At 39.0% G+C, this 20,070-nt stretch overlaps 1 protein-coding gene across 2 annotated transcripts in view; it reads right to left on the minus strand.

Annotated features, from left to right (window-relative positions):
- HTR1B (5-hydroxytryptamine receptor 1B) overlaps positions 1-20,070 on the minus strand; it is a 55,136-nt gene that overhangs the window by 14,622 nt on the left and 20,444 nt on the right. Inside the window, exon 2 of one of the 2 annotated variants that reach the window (XM_038132400.1) lies at positions 1,415-3,117. The exons of the other annotated variant lie outside the window; for it this stretch is intronic. The gene's annotated coding sequence lies outside the window, so the exon portion shown is untranslated. Of the gene's footprint in view, positions 1-1,414; positions 3,118-20,070 lie in introns of those variants that run through there. 2 annotated transcript variants of the gene reach the window in all.

Below are 20,070 nucleotides of genomic sequence, written 5' to 3' on the forward strand. Positions count from 1 at the left end.
TTAGATTTTAATTGAAAGGTAATATGATATTATTGATTAAATGTTTATTTTTGTATCCATTTTCACATATTTTGTTATTTTTAACTTCTTGAGTTACAATACTTAGGGAAAAAATTGAAGCGTATACTGAGGCTGAAGAGACTGGTGAATAAAGCCCACAAAGCCAGAGCAGAATACTGGCAGCACTTTCAGCAGACCATCCATGTCTAGCCTTCTACAGTAGTCATTCTTGAACTTTGTTTTGTTTAACAAACTTCAAGCACCAGGATATATTTGAAAAACCTATTCCAAAGTTTTTCAGGAAGCCTTAAACATTTTAAATCATACCTTTTTGGATTTCCTTCCTTGAACTCCACGTCTTTTTTCCCAGGCAGGTAAATGAGGGCATATGACTTTACTTGTTCATGGTGTACCCAGTCTACTGACTTGGACTCGCTTTCTTTACAAAATGAGATTGATACCAAGCAGTGAAGTCTTAATAATAACCTCTAAGACTTCTGTCCACACATCCAAATTAGCAAGCAGTTACCTTTCCTTGGCTTGCCCAGAGCAGATCAGTGTTTGGAGGAAGAGGTTATCACCAGCTGCTCAGAATTTCTTTAACTCACTATCAGTGCTGAGCAGCTTCCAGTGGATCTTCAGGAAGAATGAAATGAGGCATCTAATTGCAATGTAGAATTCATTATCCACTCTTTCTTCAGAGCACCACAAATTAGCCAGGAAAAGCCAATGTCAAATCATCTGGGGTACTTAGCAGAACACCGAGAGTAAGAACAATTATCTGACCCAAAGTAATGATTAAGAAGTTTGCTGAATGAAGAATGTGTTACCTTAAATAAATTTCAACACTCCTTTTTGTAGACACAATTTTAGGTGGTAGTACTGTGTGCATATAGTTCCAAAATAATGATTTTCAAATTGATTTCAGGTATTTGTTTTTGAGGTTTTGCACAAACTGCCAAGAAAAGAGCACTTTCCTGCAGAATTTTTTAGTTGCATCTGAAATGTGGATAAGCTCTGCTGTGTGCAAGTCCTGCATATAAATTAGCAATCACATCTTAAAGCAGTGGAGTGAGAGAGGACCTTTTAAAAAGGTATATTTATTTTATGAGCAAAATATTATCTCAATTGTCAATAAGTCCATCATTTTTGCTATAAAGTTATCTATGATGTATTTTTCTCATACTTTTTGTGGAGGCAAGCTGAAATAACAATTTCACTATACAGCCAAGATGGATGCATTTTAAAAAGGAAGAAGGCTAAGAGCACAAATCTTTCACCAAAAGCTTGTTTCTGTTTTATTGACTTTCCCCCCCAGATAATCAAAGAAGAAAGAAGGGTGCTGGAACTCAGAAATGAAAATACAGTTTTCATTTCATTACAGATTGTCCAGGAGAACAAACAACTCTGGTTTCATTGTTGGATCACTTGGCACATGCTGTCAATGTGGTCAAAGCACTCGGCTGCACAGGTGAATGTGGAGTGATCCTGAGCTTGGTGCTGGCTTTTCAGAGCACTCTTATCCAAAGCCTGCAAATCTGCAATTACTATTGTGTCTTCACAATGGTATTTGCAGATTACAGGTGGCTCCTCACTCATCTGTGTGCCGTATGGACAATATTGTGATTGCCAACTATCAGAGAGGTGGGGAAGTGTGAAGGCGTGTCTAGAACACAGGCTTAACACACTAGAGAGAAGAATGTGGTTCTTGTCTGTGGTCTGTGGTTCTTGTCTTCTTCATGAGGCTCAGGAGAAAAAAACAGGCCTTCACCAGAGAGTGCAGGCAGCATGAGTTACTACAGACCTAGGAACAAGTGACAAGAGATGAATTTGCCTGTCAGCACATGCATGGTTTGGGCAGGCAATTCAGCCTTCCTGAACATCACCCTGCGAAGCACATAGCAAATGAAAAGCATGCCCCAGGATGTGGCATGCAGTAATTGCAAAAGAGTGAATAAAAGGGCTACATTTACATTTCTTCTATTTTGTACAGCATCTTCTCTTCTATGTTGTACATTTCTGTATTTTAAAAGCTGTCTATTTCTATGGGAATCTTATTTTCAGGTCATATGTAAGCACTACGTGAGCAAGCAGTAGGCACAGTTAAACATGTAAATCTATTTAAATTTGAATAACATTGTAGAACATCAAAGGAAATATTTCATGAGTAAAGTTTGTCATGGTTTAAAATAGGAAAAGCACTCTACATTAAGATTTCCAGTTTGATTGTTTTGCTTTCAGTCATCAGAATACACATGGGTTTTTCAACTTGTAGAGCAGTCTTAAAATTAATGTGTTATGAAAGTAAAATTATTTTGCTGCACTTTGCATCCTTTTCTTCTTATCCGAGAGCCTTCTGACAGCCACCTAATACCAGCTAGATTTTCAAGTGTCCCTTATTGCAGATAATTGGAAGCATCTGCTCCATTGTTAAAATGTGCACTCCTGTGCTTACAGCCGAAAACTGTGATCTCAGCATATCCAAACATCTCTTCATCTTCCCAGCTTCAATATAATTTTCTAGTTCTGATCATGTCCTGGAGTAAGGAGTTGGTTATTCTAAGTAGTTATTCCTTGATTTATGTCAATTTGAAGAAATTGCAGAACTGCTGCAATTTTCAAGTCAATTGTTCCTCCTCACACCACCTGTGAACTAAAAAGGATGTGCTTTCCAAAAGATATTCAGTGCCTGCTGCTCAGTTGTTGGTTCCTTGGCCATTCTTGAAATTTTTTTACTGTTGAATCTTGGCTGATACACCATCAGCAGTTCTGTGACACAGAAGACGACACCAAGTGTTGGAAATTATCAGTGTGGGCATGTCATTCCCTTCAGTTTGTGAGGATCCTCTCAGGCTGACTGCCCTACATACAATCCAAGAAAAAGAGATTCCTAGACATTGAAAGGACCCAGCAGGCTTATCTCTGGCGCTTCTCTATTCAGCTCTTGCTGGTTACAAGGGCCAAGAGCCCGACTACAAGGGCTGTCTCGATGAGTGTGTTCAGCTTGTGACAGGTTTAGTAAAACTGGTAAAGAGTGGAAGACGGTCTGCAAATCTTCAGCAGAGGCTGGTATTCCTGTCTCTGGAGGAGACTTCTTTTGCCTATACACAAGAGTTCCTGTTCAGAAAAGTTCACATACAAAATGTATGAGTTGCTGGAGCAGGACAGCATTGTGCAAAGAAAGTACTGTTAAGAGAACTTGGAGACTAGTGTAGCTCTTGCTTTCCTGCATTTGATAAGTATTAAAGATATTCTAACAGATTTCAAAAACCCCCAAGAAATAGATATCTTAAGTCTTACTTGATAATGCATTTTTTACATTGAGAATAATTAAGATTCTTAATTTCTGTCTACAAGCAAATGAGGTGTCCAGTGTCCCATACACAACCAGTCTCCTAGAAAACCAACTGTTCTATTAAGTTACTCTGCTCAGCCTGAGGTAAAGTATCACTCCCTGGGCTCTCCCTGCTGACTCTGAAGAGAGCTCAGACATCTGTATCTAAAATCATAACACCCATAAGTAGATAGCTGCGATGGGTTGTCTTCATTTGCAAAATGAAGGGCTCCCTGAATCTCCTGTCGTCATTGCACTGAAAGAGCTATGTTTTTTTAGGACTATGTTTATTGGTGCTGCACAAGTGCTTGGGGTACTCTTGTCAAAAGTAGGGGACAATGTGGATTTCTTAATTCTTCTTCCCACTACTGGTCACTTATATATGAAGTAAAGATTAAAATGCCTTTTTCTTTCTCCTTCCCATGATCCTGTTATAAAACATTCTTTCTACCATCCTCTCTTTAAATCACCACCATTTTGAAGCTGCTAACACATAGAGAGTTGTTTTCCCTAGTTTGCCTAATGACTTCTGTGTTGCAAATAGCAGTTTAAAGGGTGTGTGTAAACACAGTGGTATTGTAGCCTGAACCCCAACAAGACCCCTTTTGGCAAGCATCCAAGCTTGGCCTCCCATCCCTCTACAATCTTGGAGGTTCCCACTACTTCCCCCACAGATTTTGTGCTATCTCCCTTTAACTTTCAGCTTAAACACTTCCACCATTCCTTTCATGAGTACCACAACACTTTGAATCCAACACCCCTCAGAGCTCTTCCCCTGTAGCCAGCATTTGCTGACACAATTTTTCTTTTTCTTGAAAAAATGTGACCCCTTTTGTGAACTTCTTCCTGCAAAGAACATTTCTGCAAAATAAGATTTGTTAAAAGCTTCAGCCTGCTGACAGATTTTAGCAAGCAGCTTTTTTCTTGGATACTTTTGCCAACAGTCATGCCTGGTGCTGGGCAAGGCTGGCTCACTGATTGCTCTGCATAACCAAAAACTGCACAATTCATGTACATCAGGCAAGACAAAAAGCTTTCTGGTGAGAAAGGGTATGTCTACACAAGTAGATAGCTGCAGGTGCAGTACATGTCCAGTCTGAAAGCTTTGTCTGATACATGCTGCTTCTTAGAAAGGCCTGACATCATATGAGCTTGGCTATCTGATGTCCACTAAAACAAGGAGATTCTATCAAAAGAAACTACATCAATCTAAACAATGAACAGAAAACTACATTAATCAGTTTTATTTACTTTTCCTTTTGTATTACCTAACTGTGTTGCTGTCCATCTCCAGCTCTTCCTTTTCTTCTGGACATGAAATAAAATTTCCTATTCTGAATTTTCTCTGCTGTTTGATGGGGTTTTTTGAAAAAAATCTAGGCAGGTCTAGCAGCCACTTTTCTGAGAAGTAGGCTAGTACTTATTTAAGGTACTTTAAACTTCAGTGCACCAGATTTTCTAATAGCCTCTGCAATTTGAATACAGAAGGAGATAAGCTGTAGTTAAACCACCAGGCTGATAGAGACACGGTAACAAATCAGGTTCAAAGGTGATTAAAAAAATAATTGTGAAGACTTAGAAGGCTCAGAATTGCAGTTCTTACCTATCCCCAAGTCTGCTAATAACTACCAATTTCTTTTTTTCACAGCTTGTCTTCACTAATGGTTGGCAATATCAGACCACCGGTCTTAGTTTGAAGAAAATGTCAGCTTAACCCAAGCAGAGCGTTTAATAGCTAAGTGGCTTTTCTTGAGTAACAACTCACACTTGTAAATTAATCATGCTGCAACAGTCTCACTCTAGGCTAACTCCACATACCAATTTAACTCATTTTCCGTGTTCTGAATGTGGAAACATTAAATCTAGGTCAATATTTTCAGCAAATTCAATAAATTATTCACTGAGTCAATTATTTTCTCAAGATATTTTGTACCACAAATTTTCTACCTGATGCCACGCAACCGTTTTAGCATTCAAGGAAAGAAACCATTCTTATCTGCAAAAGGACTGTGCAGTCGTGCATCTTAATTCCGGATTTAACATCATTAGGTATAGCATGGCAGGAGGGAAGCAAATTTCACCCCACCACACACTTGATTATCTTCAGACTGAGATGTACTCGTGTCTATATCTGCTTATTCATGAGTCAAGAAGGTGAAAATCCTCCATTAATGCAATAAAATTGTATATTCCTAGAAGGAAGTCATTAAGCAATTTGTCTGACATTGGCTGGAAAGTGTAATATAGCTTTTGATCACTTCCCTGACCCTGTAAATCAAAATGTACTCATGATTTAACAAATCCTTTTTTTTTTTTTTTTTTTGCTTATTTCCCTTTTGATTTTTTAGTTTACATGTAGTATTAGTAAAATCACACCAAAGCAAAACTTGGAAGCAAAAAGAAAAAGGGATAATAATCTCCTGTCTTCTAGATAGAGGCTTCTGACAGAAGTGAATTGTAAGAAAAAGTTGAATGAAAGATATGGATATTTGACACGCAAAGGTGAATAAGCAGTTCTGAAAAAAAGGGCTGGGCAGATGAAAGAAGGACAAAAATGGGGGCAAGACACAAAGAGATGGTTTGCAGAGAGTGCTGACAATCCCACCAGCATGGGGAGAGGTGGATTTAGACACATTGTCATAAAAAATTCACAGAGCTCAACCATAGTCAATGCAAAGTTAAAAGGAAATCTTCCAGTGAGATCCTGTCAAAACTGACATTCTACTCCTTACAAAGCCAGCCCCAGCCCCAGCCCCAGCTGTACTGGTGACGAATGGCTTGAAGCGAGATCCTCCTGTGGAAGTCTCTGTCGTGTTGGCCAAATGATGCTCATGGGCTGTGGCAGGCGGTGAGGAAACTGGCGAAGGTGTCCCACTGTGTCTGTCAAATTCACCTTCCCTTCTCCCTTAACGGTTCCTTTTGCTTTTCATCACTGTCACGGCCATGCTCCAAAACAGGTCCTCTTCCTCAGCTGCACTCTCGGAGAAAACTCAAGAGTGTCATGCATTGCAGGACCACACAGTCAGAACCTTCGCTCCCACTCACTTCCAAAAATTAAACCTTTCTCCCTCTCTGCAGCCTTGACCTGATAATTGTGCTGGTGGGAGGAATAAACTGTTAGTGCTGCTCCACTGAATTTGGATTTTAAATGTTCGGCATGCCATTCATTAAAACTGTAATTATTATTAGGTATTTTTTTAACAGGCATTGGTGTCACACTTTTTTCTTTTTTTCACAGCTTTAATCTCATGACTAAGGAACTGCCAGAAAGAAGAGAGACTCTTTTCATAGTGGAAAACATTTTGATGTGTTTTAGCAGAATTTTTTATCTTCAAGTTGAACAAACAATTCCAAACAGCCTTGTTTTTAATGGGTTTTCCAGTTATATTGATTAATGTACAGAGGAGAGAGGTCAAGTAACAACTATTTCCAAATAAAATTAGATTCCGCTGAAATCAGAATCTGTGACTTTCTTAGCCCAGAGTCTTTTTCCCCAAGCCATTCACTATCAGAGATTATCTAATTATATCATATTTTACACAATAAATGCAAGCATTATCCTTTTTTGGCATCTTTTTAATCTCTATTAGAAGAAGTTAATTAGACTGTATTTTTCATGTGCAGGATAAATATGTACTATATGTACCCAGATACATGGTGTTGAATGTTAGGGTGATTAACAGTGGTTCAATGTACAATTAGATATTTTGGATTTGAATGTCATTGGTAACAACATTAATAGTATACAAGGTTTTCCATTAACCCACTGAGATTTTGGGACCGTGAACTATTAACTTAAAGGTATTTTCCTTCTGAGGACCTAAGACCACACACAAATCCTAGTGTGACCTCATTCTTGATTGTCACCCAAGTGCTTTTCTAGTGCAGATATTAATCTCTGAAAGAGTCAGCAGATGCATCATGTACCAATTCTTCCTGAAGCATGGACACATCATGAGCCACATGGCAAATGCTTAATAGGATTTCAAGTACATTTGCAAGCAGACTGTAAAAAGCAGTTTGTTGCATTTAAATGGCATAAAAGGTTGAGTTTATTCTAAGCTCTATACTATGTATGACATTTGGAATTTAACACAAAAGAAGAGGAACAAACTAGAAGATAGTTCTGGTACTTATTTTTAGCTGGAAGAAGCCCTTAACACATTGAAGCTTACATGACAGGGCCATTTCCTGTTGCAGGACACTCCCATCAATAATGAGAGAGAGATTGGGAAAGCCAAAGATGAGAAATTAAAAGCCTGAAACACTTCTTTTGGAGAGCAGGACAGGAAGTGGTGAGAACAGACATTTATTTTTATACTGACTGTCTCGGTTCTAGGGAAATGAGAAAACGCAGTGTGAGTTGTATTGGCAAGCAGTGAGTCATTGATTCACTTCGTTGATAAAAGTATGGAAAAAGTATCCCTCAAGGAGGAAATAAACTGTTGAATTTGCAGCTTTACTGGCAGCAGGGGCAAAATTCTTTTTCCTGCTGCTCTATTGTTGCACCACATGAAACACTGTAAAAATTATGAATTTAAATACATAATGGAAAATACATAATAAAGGAATGACAGCTAATCAGCTATATTTCCCCTATTGCCTTTTAAATTTTTTTTTGATGCCTGATTTAGTGTTTTTACAATATCCCAGTTTCACAGTCATTCTACTGAGTGCTGAAAATAATTTGCTGAATAAGTTATCTTTTAGAAAAATATATAAAAGCTATAGGCACAGCTCCCCAGTGGCATAACTTGCATGTAAATATGCCTTTTATGTGTTCTTCTTGCCACTACTTGAATCCCCTACAGCTCCTTACAACCCTAATGTAGTGCTTCCTACCCAAGAAGCTCAGCTGCAGACCTGCTGATTAACAATTTTATGGGCAAAAGAAGAAACATCAGGAGCAGCTGGTGTTTGCCCAAGAACCAGGGAAAGGAGAGTATCAAATTGCACTGATGACCACTGCCTCTTGGAGCCTGTGTCTATCCTTTCTCCTGTTTCATCAACCTTATTTGCAGCCTTGAAATCCAGAACACACCATTAGACTATCCACTTTGAACCTTTTCAAGGGTTTGAACCAAGAGAGAAAAAAAAATTGGCTTCTGCCCCACCTCAGGCTTAGTTGTGTGGTATTTTTCTACAGCATTTCAGATCTGTCTAAGCAACTCAGGACTCAGAATTTGACATGGGGTTATTTCTTCCACAAAAAATGTTTACTATTGTTGCTGAAGTCTTTCTTTACCACATAACAATAGGGAAAAAGTAGCTAGAAATAAAACGAAAAACACATCCCAGAGACATAGAGAGAGAGAAGGAGCAGAGAAGGGAGGGAATTATCTATATAAGCAGTGCTGCAGACATGGAGCTGTTCCAAGCCTACATGAGGGCAATTGGTCATTCAGCTTGAATTTGGATTTGTCAGGAGCACAGAGCCTAACCCATCATTCACTGAGAATACACTGTTCTTCCTATATTGACTGCATTTTTAGAAAAGTCAGCATTTTCCACAAGAAAACTTTTACAGATGCTCTAGGGTATTGAAGAATACCAGCCTTGCAAAAGAGAAGCCTTAGATTTCTTGTTATTCCCAGGCTCTGACTCCTCAGAGTACCATCTTTCATCTTTCAAACAATTTTCTTGTCAAAATGTGACTTTTTGAGTAGGGTTTTTCCCCTTCTGTCCAGTTGCTTTAACATTTTTATCCTTCATATTGAAGGAAAAAGTTTTATCTTGGATCAGCACAGGTCCCTTTATGTTTTGCTTTCTATTTCAGCAGTGTGTTGTATTTAATAGGAGACATTTCCAAAAAGGCTGAGGGTCAGGTTTTCAAGCTTGCACTTAACAGCTGCATGTGTCTGAACTAACATCCACTCAGACAGCCATAAAAATTCCCTTCAGCAGACTGAGCATGGCCACGCAACACAATGCTGCCTTGCAAATTCCCAAAGAAAAATCCTAGTGAGCAGAATAGCCATTTGAGACTCAAATTCAGGATTTCTGTGCCAGTGTCTGGACAATATGATCATGCCTCTGCCACAGCAACTCAGGTCAGCATTGCACTCACACCATGGGATTGTCCCTTGCAGGTGGGGAGCTTATGTCCTGACTTAAGGCTGGCATGGAAGGGATGCTTTTCCTTAAGCTTCCTGCGCATTTTGAAAGAGTGTGACTTTTGTAACAAAGCTCACATTCTAATCTCTCATTCTGGTCTAGAAGGTTGCATGGCAGCTGTGGTCTTTAAACACGCCTGATCAACATTTTAGGCACAATCTTTCTTAGATATGACTGGAGTATCTGTTAAGGTTAATGTGCTTCACCAGCAGCCTAACTCAAAATTCCCAGTTCATAGTTGTTGGATCCTTTTATTATTATTTTGATTAAGACTGAAAGTGAAATTTTCTACTGGCTTACCAGAATCAGACTCATCACTTGTAAAGTAAACAGAGATTTTGAGTCCCAAATTATTGAATGAAGTTCTCCTCAGGGAAGTTTTCTTTGCCATTTCCTGAAAAATATGCCAAGTATCTTGTAAGTTTTGCAGTGGACGCCCTACCCACGACAGGTTTGTTATGGCATGTTCTGAATTTTTCAGCATTTCTGCTGCTATCCACGTAAAATGATCAACTTATTTTGCACAATGTATCCACAAATAAAAGCAAAACCTATGCATTCTATAAATCATCTGACATTCCAACAGAGTGCTGTTTTCTGACTTCAGATGACTCATTGTCATATTAATTTGTTAGCTTGTTCATCTATTAAATGTAACATGCTCCATGACAAGTGACCCATTTAATTTTCAATTCTAATTATGCCTTTTTGGACCCTCCTAGTTCAATTTTCCTAGTCTTAGTGCCAAAGGTTAATGTCTTAAAATTAGATATCTAAACAGAAGTGGGACATAGGCACTGCTAAATGAGTAAAGCAATTATAATTGTGCAGCTTTAAGCACTTCTACTAACTTTCTATAAATAAAACTTTCCTCAAAGGTTTCAGCACAGATCAATGCTGAGCTAATACTAACTATAAAAGTTATTGTCAAATTCAACTAATTCTGGAGTTATGACTAACAATACAATTACCATAGAATTCTACAGAAATGCAAATTTTTAGATATTTTGTTCAAGTTAGAATATCTGACCCAGGTATTCTACACATACAGACACAGAATATAAGCACGAAGAACATTTTTATATCATATATTCTTGCTGATTAGCACATCTTGAATAGCACATATTGATGGAAAGTGATAACTTATGCTATTACAAAACACTTTCATAGTGTTCAAGACTGTTGATGTTTGGCAAGTTCTATAACTGCTTTAATGTTTTACAGTAATAGTATTGCATTGATTTCTTTGTGGAATTTTTCTCTTCATTATCAAACTTGTGGATCTCCTACAAGTTCTTTACTATTTGTGTCCAACAGCTTTCAAGATCAGTGTGCTTTTCCTCTCATTCTACACATTTGGTTTTCAGCTCTTCCACCTCTCTCCCAAGGCCAGTGTAAACAAACAATTTCTGAGGCCATGGAGGCTGTGTAAAATGTCTGAATGACAAAGTAATGAACACTCCTTGTGACTGGAGTCAGCACAAGTGTTTATTGCTAAGCAACAAAGACTGATGTCAACGAGTTTTGCCAAATGCAGATGGTGAGTAGGTTTGTTGGAAAAATGAAATCACTCTAACATAACTCTTTACAGCAGATACTAATATAATAGAAATAAAATGCACTCAACTGGTTGGAGTGAAGCACTCCACTGAGAGGAATGAGGTTAATTTAATAATACTTTCTGATGGCTTAGCCTGTGTATTATGGAGCTGCTCATATGTGAAAATATTCCTAACCTATCTCAGCAAGATTAAGAAAGGAAAAACATCTGCAAAGCTGTCCTAAAGTGCCTGCCATCTCCAAAGATGTGCTTTAGAATGTTGTTGTGAACAAAGGAAGGACACAATACACTGTACCTGGCTGCTGGAGAGGTGGTGTTCAGAAAATGCAAATACAACATCACTGGACACTTCAGACTCACAGCATAAACAACTTCTAGCGCTGTTCAGCAAATGCCTTTGTATTGCCTCTCTGAAAAACTCGCCAGGTGTGACTGGTGGGCTGAGATTGATGATTATGTCACTGTAAAGCTGAATCTCTTCCCCGAGGGGAATGTCCACCAAATTCCTTTTATCCTTGTTTGAGACCAGATCTGTCACAGTGGAGAACACACTCATTTATCTGCTTTGAGCACCTTCATGAAAACACAGTAATCTTTATGCTCATCCTTTAGGCAGAGCTCAATGTCACAATCACACGCAATTTTCCTTCTTCCTGTAGACAGTGCACAAAAGCAGAACATGAAACTGAATAGGTGGTAGTTAGCTCTTAAAGAATATGCAGGGTATTCTGTTCTGGTTCAGCCAAACTGCTAAAATAATTTACTATAACTCACCCCTGGTGCAAACTGCACCAGAAAGCAGTTACTCCCTTCCCTGGAAGCCCACATACCTTGCTCACCCTTCCAAAACAACCTGCTTATGATGCCTTAAGTTTTAGCTTTCATGTTTTTCATGTTATCTGTACTGCCTCAGTGTGTGACTGAACTTCATATGAAGTGTTAGCAAGATCTCTTCACAGGATAGTTCGACAAAAGAATCCTTTTCCAGCCTGAGAAACAAGGACACCGTTGCAGCTTTAGGCTCAAGAAGTGTAAACAACAGCAAATTGAGGAGAGTAATCTGGGAGGATGTGACTTCATAACCTGAAGCTGAAATTGGACAATTGACTCCAATATGTAAATGGACCAAAACTTACAAAAGTGTGAAAACTTGTGACCGGTCGTCCATCCTGGGTCCATCCTGGGTCCATCTTGGGTCCATCCTGGGTCCATCCTGGGTCCATCTTGGGTCCATCTTGGGTCCATTTTGGGCAGAGCCACAGCTAGGTTCTTGTGCTGCCCAAGGTGTATCCTTTGAATGCCTTTTTATAAACACCTACTTTATTCCTTTAACTCTGTCCAGCCTCTGTTCTAGGTCAGCCTCTCTGGGCATCACTTGGACTCATCTTGGAAGTTCAGTTCTGCGGCCCTACTCCCAGATGCCAGTCATGTTCTGTATAAAGAGACTCAATGTTCAGCCTAGAATTTCTGCTAATTCCCTAAACTGGATGGTATGGAAAGACAGGCACATTCCCATGTTCTCAGCCTCCACAGCGAGTGAGTCACCCTTGCTGGCCTGCACCAATCCTTACGTTGGTGCAGAGCCTGGAATAGTAGCCTGTAGTAGGATAAGTACACACAGCAGTGGGGTGATGGCAATAAAGTAAAAACACACACACACACACACACACACACACACACACACACAAAACCAACCCTACATCTTGTTGTAGAAAGTGGCTTAATTTGCTTCAAAGTAAAGATGTTGCACCTCAGGCAGCTCATTAAACAAGTCTCTTGCGTCTGAATGAAAAATGTAACATGCATGAAAATTACTGTCTTAACTTGAGTGAAAGAAAGATCAGCCAAAGCTCATGTGGGACTCAGCTGAGGAAAATTATATTACTTGCAGCTATTTTTATTTCTTTTAGCTGTGTTAGACAACCAGTCAAATTGTACTGTACAGTTACAACAAAAAGATGAGTGGTTGCTTAGAACTAGGTAAATTCACTTAAAAAAAGACATTAACCCATTTTGAACAGTGATTGCATTTGGAAAAGATTTTAGGAAATGCTGTAATTTTTGTCACTTGCTTTACTGTTTTTATATGTTGTCAGTGTCTTGGGCTTTTTTGGGAGTTTGGATCTAATTATTCAAGGTCAATTGCTCTGCTTGCAAATGTTCATAAACTGAAGAGAATAAGTGATATTTCAAGACTTGGGATATTCACTTTTGCAGTTCACTACTGCAACATTTGACCACATGGCTTCTGGCTTCTGGTGTGTCATCAGGCAAGCAAAAATGAAGTGGTGAAAGTGGTAGTGACAAATGCATACCAACTCAAATAACCTCTGAATTGACTTCTTGGTTTTCAGAGGCTTTAAATATATGTTCAGGAATACTGATTCATTCAAATATTCAGGCTATTGTGAGAAATAAGAGTTGAGCAATGGAAATTGAATTTAATTTCAGCTCTTTAATCAAAAATTTCTTTATGAATTTGTTTGGACTGAGGGAAAAACCCCAATTTTTTCAAACAGTCCTAGCCACAGTGCTTTTTCTTTTGATCACCAGGCATGTGCACAAAGCCACAAAATACTGTTTTCTCCATCTGTAATGCACTGCTGAAATATCTAGCACTCATGTCATTTAGTCTTAAAAGCTATTAATGCACTTGGTAAAGACAAAAAGTGAAATATGAAATCTTGTCAAGCCTACTGGAAGCTGTAGTTAGTCTTTTTAAATAAATGTTTTTCAGATACTCTGTTTTGTCTATGATAAATGTACTTTTTCAAGTACAGCACTGTAGATTTAGTATAGAGAAAAATCTGTTTACAGCTGCTGAATTCTGAACTTTTTATTTAACCACAGAACATCCAGAGTACACACAAAGATGTCATAAACTTTCCAAGCCCATCAAAGTTGTTTGCCCATGAACTGATCAGACCATCTGTAGATGTGAGAGGACACTGCCTTTTCCATGCCCATTCTGCTGAGCCTGGCAACAAGGGCTTGAATTAGTATCAAAATGTGACAGTGGGTAATAAACATTTAGAATTGTGGGCTTGGATGTTGAATTCCCACATGCCACCTGAGTCCCTAGACTATAGAGCGTCCTTTGACACAGCAAGTAGGTGCTGGCCATTCATAAGTAAAGGAGTGACTCCACCAAATCTCTGGAGACCCCCATGGCCCAGTCACCATCAACCCTGGGTGTCTGCATTTGGCAGGGTTGAGGGGCACGTGCTCAAAACCCTGAAACAGGCCTGAGCCTCAACTTCCTAAATCACAGATAATTTCTGCAGCCATGGGGCTCCTTGAAATGTTTTCTCACCCAGCATGCCCAGAGCAGTCTCTGGTTTCAGCTCCCTATCACTGTGAGAGGGCTGCAAGCCAAAGGGACTCTCAGTCGGCGGCAAACTCTTTGAAGCCAAAGACTTAGGAAGTCTGTTGTCACACAGGGTGCCCCAAAAAGTCCCACTGACTATAGTCCCTCTCTAAAATAGGTTTATTGAAGTAAGTCCACAGTGTTTTAAGCTCCTTTTTTTCCCAGGCACATTCTCCTATAATTTCAAGCCTGTATCTCATACATATTGGTTGTAAGATCGTTATCAAAGGACCTTAACAGCTTTATGGAATATAGAAATTTGCTGTCATTGTGCTCTGAATTCTGAAAAAAATGGACCTCACTCCATCTTTTTAAAAGGCAAACCCTGCAGTCCTTAGAAACAACTTGAAATTTAAATTACTATACTAGCATTATTATTATTGTTACTATTACTATTACCACTACTACATTAAATAGACTTCAGAAATCAAGAGGTAAGTCAAGATGAAGAACCAATCTCAATTTACTAACTTTCTAAATCTAACACAGAACCAAGGTCTTTTTAATTACAACTACCCATAGGATTACTTGCAGTTTGAACTACACTATAGATCAGGCAACTCTTGTCTAATCAGGTCCCTTTGTGTTTGTGTGGTAATATTGCCCCACAGCTAATGATGTCTCAGCAGACACTACAGCTCTCTTTCAACAAAAAGTAAACATTGCGAAGGCCATTTGAAAACCAAATCTTCCCCTCAGTGTAAGGGAGAGTCTGGAAAATACCACTAAGTACAGAAGGAGTAAATGCAAGTAAAGAGTATTGCAAGGACTATATTTCTTAGGTGTTAATTGAGAACAATGTTAGTATATTATATTACCCTTATAATAATCTAACATTAAAAGACATTAAAATGTTATGAGCTATTAAAGCTGTGACACTGATTTAGTGTAAGTATCTTTTGGCTACCAGCCAGTATTGTTTAAAGGCTGCAAAGTTATCCTGTTCCAGTGGGAAGATGGAAAAGTTTCCTTTATTTTATTATCTTTTTTTTTTTTTTTTTTGATGGGTCTTTCCCCCTGTAACATTAATAAGGATCTGCAATACAAACTGTCGGGTTGCAAAACATGAATACATAGAGAAAACAGAGAAGATAATTTGAGAATAAAGCTGTTAGCTCCTCCTGACTGTGGCCCCAGAAGCCTTCTGGTAAATCTGACTTTAAAATTCAAACTTTCAGCTATATCAGGATGTATCAAATGAAGTGCATTTATTTGGCTCCTTGGATGTGCTGTATATTGAAATGTCTGGTAGCTCACTAACAAATTCATATCTTGTCTTTTCAGAGAGATGCAGGAAAATAACAGGCCTCAAAGGAACTACCTTTCAGAACAAACATGTTCTCTCATTGTTTACTTAGAGAAGAAAACAAGGAAAATTAAGTAAAAGCAGATGGCATTTTATGTCAGAAAACCATCTCACAGAACCATGTCATCTAAAAACTCAATAACTCAGTTATGTCTGCTACAGAATTTATGTTTGCTATTAGGCCCATGAGATCCTGTACCTATTGCTGTGAAAGGTTTGAGGGAAATGAAGTCAGGATGTCACAAAAAAAGGGAAGATATTTAATAATCTGTCACGACAAATATTTCCTACCATTTCTTATTGCAACCTTGCTTGACAGAGATCTAGAGATCTTCTTTGACACTCAAGTCAACTTCTGAAGGAAATAAAATACCATAAACAGAAAAGGATGGCAGTATTGATCTTTATGGTGATGAAAATTAGGATAGTGAAATGCCAGATATACTGAAATGCCAAAATTTTGATTGACTTTAAAAAACTTATTCTGGGTCTTAAAAACTTTTTAATTCAATCCCATAAAAAGGTCAATAGAATTTAGCTGCTCTTTAAAAGAAAAAAGGACAAAAAATGTCAATGGGTCTTTTATATCTCCCCAAGATTTAGCCTTTAAAAATATGCACCTTGTTTAATAGTTAGAGAGCTATATCATACTTTAATATGTTGTTTGCATGCTGACGTCACAATTGGGTTTAAAGTTAATCTGTGTGTGCATGTCCATGATTTTTCTGTGTGTCTTCTTTACTTTTTCAGCCTGCAGAACTTGGTCCCTCTGAAGGTGGGACACAGTCTGCCCTTGCTGCAAGAAACAGAGAGAGAGGAGCCAGATTTCCCACTGCTGCAAGAAGGAGGTCCCATGAAATCATCACCAGGCTTTCCCTGGTCCAGCAAACAGCTGGATTTGCAAAGCTTCGGGGCAGATGAAAGGGGCAGATGGACTGCAACTGTTTAACTCATCTGACACTGCCTGCTTTGCCCATAGTTGGAGTGGTCCCTGCTAGCAAATGGGGACTCCAGGTACCTTGCTACACAGTTCTGCTAGTCCATGCAGAAATAGACTCAGTATTTCATGAAGAAGAAAAATAATCTATTGTTGTACTACTTACATTGCAGTCATTGGGAAGAATATAAAGAAACCATCTCAGGAACTTCAGCTCAGGAAAGATTCAGAGAAATCTGAGGTTTTTATCAAAAACCAAAATGTCTGAAGAGTGATGTGCTGGGGTGCAGTTTGTTCAGAAAAGATCTATTTTTTCCACTGACATTAGAAAAAAAAATCTGGAGGTAAAAACCCAGAATCTTAATACTCTTTTAATAATCTGAACTTTGGTATGACAATAGAACAGCACATAGATGATGGTACAAAGCTCTTTAACAATATCATGAAACTACCAGCACAAAAATCCCCCAAGCAACTCTATTAACAATAAGCACTGCTCGCTGCTATAGTTCCAGCAACACATTTACTGACTTGCATGCCTGCTAATTTTGAAAAACATCTCCATATGAGATGAGAATAAAACATGACATAAAGTACACAGTTTATGCCAAAAAGAGAAGACTAGCTCCTTGTATGCTTGCCTGAAACTGTCTCAGCTAACTAAGCTCAGCAAGATGCTATAATGTTGGTTGCTCAGACTGGTTATGGCTTACATAATGATATAAACTTATTTCTGAATTTCCCACTCTGTTTATGCTGTCACAATAGCTAGTTACCTGCCTTCACAGAGTCACTGGAATAACAAAACCTCTGAAGCCCATCACCACTCTCTATCCTTCTTGGAGGTAACTGTAATGGGAGACTGCCACATGAGGTTAGTAAGAAGCTTGTTGGGATCACATCACCCCAAAGTGATTAATCACCACTGTGTCTGCTTTCAGTCAAGACCCATTTATCATGCTTAGATATTTTTATTGGAAATTTTTGACATATACCTAATGTTAGAGAATTTAAAGTAAGTTTACATTAATTTCACCATGTCAGAGTCAAAAAGGGAGGAGGAATGGAGAGACCTTTCTCAGTTCATAGAAGTTATTAATTAGCTAGTCAAGGACTTTGTTCTAGCAAGAGACATTTGCATCTCTAAGGAGCTGAAGTAAAAATACTTATTTTAATTGAGAAGAATGATCAGATGGTTTCTTCGATAATGAAGCAAAAGTATAAGTTTCAGGAAGATTAGATTTATCTGGGCTCCAGATAAATTTCTTACAAGAGAAAAAACTTCATCCAAAGGGAGTGAAAATAGAAGTATATACCATGGGACTAGCTCACTTCCCAGGGTATGCTGAAGGCCTGCTCTGCTGGATATGCCCTGACCATGCTCTAGCTCTGTTTTAGGAGATGTAAGAACCACTCTGGTACCCTTGGAAGTCACGGGGATGTCCCCTTAGGCTCAGAGAGATTATGCTGTTTCTGAAGACAGTACAGAAAAGGTCACCAAAAAGACAATAGTACCACAGACATTAGCATTTGCATGTCTAGGAGCATGTAAAACCTCCAGATTTATGCCTCTCCTGAGAAAAGATAGTTTGTGGCATAGAAAATACTGTTGGTGTGAGAAAAAGCCTACTTCCTGAGCAGCAGTCACCAGCCCCATTCTTCCTGTCCCACAGGAGCAGGAGCAGCAAACCCCAGAGGTGTCTTGCTACCACTGCTCAGGCTCCATCTGACTTCCACAGTGGAAGAAATCAGGCTCCACTCACTCAGCCTTAGGATGTCAAAATTAACATCTGCCTACTCCACTAATGAGCCTTGAGCTGGTGATTGAAAATGTATTGGCATCCCTAGTTTCTCATTAAAAAGGCTGCTTTTTCAGATATTAAACCCTTTATGCAGCTCTTGTTTGAATTTTCTTCAGTTCTGCATCGTGCCTTCAAACTGCAGCCAGTCTTCCAGTAGCAGCATCCCTAAATCTGCAGACAGGGTCCTTACTGTTCCTCTGTCCCTCTGCTCATAAAACCAAGGAGACTTTGCCTTCATCTTAAAGGAGTACCAACCCCTTTTTGTTTGGATTCAGTCAGGGCAATCAGGCTTATTTTGATAATTTTTCAATATATCACCTACATGTCACCACAGTCTGTGTGTGGATGTGTCCTATTTAAAAAGTTTTTTTGTATTTGTTTTGTTCTGGTGAGGCTAATGCTGCCAATCCCTTCTACCAGAGAGACAAAAAAGCAGCTTGCAGAGGGAAGACCAAAGCTGTGCAAAGGCTCAGAAGCTTCAAAGTGGGGCTGGCTGGCTCCACAACAGACACCAGTCACAGAGATTGCTGCAGAGTCCATGAGAATAACAGCTCAGCCACTGCAGTGCTGCTTGCAAACTCAAGTATGGTCCAGAACTCCAACCCATCTAAATAAAAATGCAACCATTTATAGTGGGGGCAAGAATATAAACTGTGTCAGGAATCCTCTTTATTTGTATTTATATCAATAGCTAAGAGATAACATACCAGGAGGCAGAGCTTGAGAATATGGTTCTTAGGGTTAAGATCAATAAAGCATGTACACAGCAAATAGTGCTGTCTGTGGAGATCTTTGTATCAGCTTCAATGCTTCCTCTGAGAGCTGAGAGATGCTCCAGAATATCTTGGGAGTCAAAAGCAGAGAAAAGGTAACAAAGCAGGGGGGAGGACAGAGATGGTTAAAAGCAATTAGGAACTTCCTCGCTATTCAGAAACTTGACAAAAGTTTCTTGGAGCACAGCAGAACTCCCAGTAGGAACCGCTCTTTTCTAGCTGGGAATGGATTTCTGAAAAGTTGAATAGCTCTGTAAAGCTGGCTGCACAAGGTCAGAGGAATAGAGATATCTCTAAGGAGGGCCCTGATGTTCTGTCTTATCTTTACTTACCGTACTTTGTGCCCAGGCAGTGTCTTCCCAAAACACTGCATGACAACCCCAGAAAAGCAGCTCTGAAGACTATAGGAAAGATGTGCTTTTGGAGCTCTACTGACACACGCTGAATTCAGCATCTGCAGATAGCTTTTTTTAATCCCCTCCAGCTAATTATCCGTGAATTCTAAATTTAATCACCATCAAATATTTTCATATTTTGATTAGCTCTCCTTCAAAATAATTTAAATTAAAAGTGAACCTAAGCATGTACCCTTGGGACCTGAGCAGGTGTCCTCCTAGAGAAATAGTTTAAGAATAACCTACCTTGGTGATTTAAGCTGACCCAGATGACTTTCTGCTGAAATAGGCACTGACATTGTCTGTTCTGGCATCTTGACTTTAGAGAAGTCAACCTTTCCTGAGGGCAGTACTTCCTACAGTGCTTCAAAAAGATCCCCAGGAGAGATGCCTCACTGAGTGTTCTGACATGAGACATAGCTTTTTTACAAGCAGCCACTGCTTAAGTGAAAATCAGTTAAAAAAAAAATCAAGTAAATAA

Source organism: Motacilla alba, chromosome 3 (assembly GCF_015832195.1).
Source record: "Motacilla alba alba isolate MOTALB_02 chromosome 3, Motacilla_alba_V1.0_pri, whole genome shotgun sequence".
Classification (NCBI taxonomy): domain Eukaryota; kingdom Metazoa; phylum Chordata; class Aves; order Passeriformes; family Motacillidae; genus Motacilla; species Motacilla alba.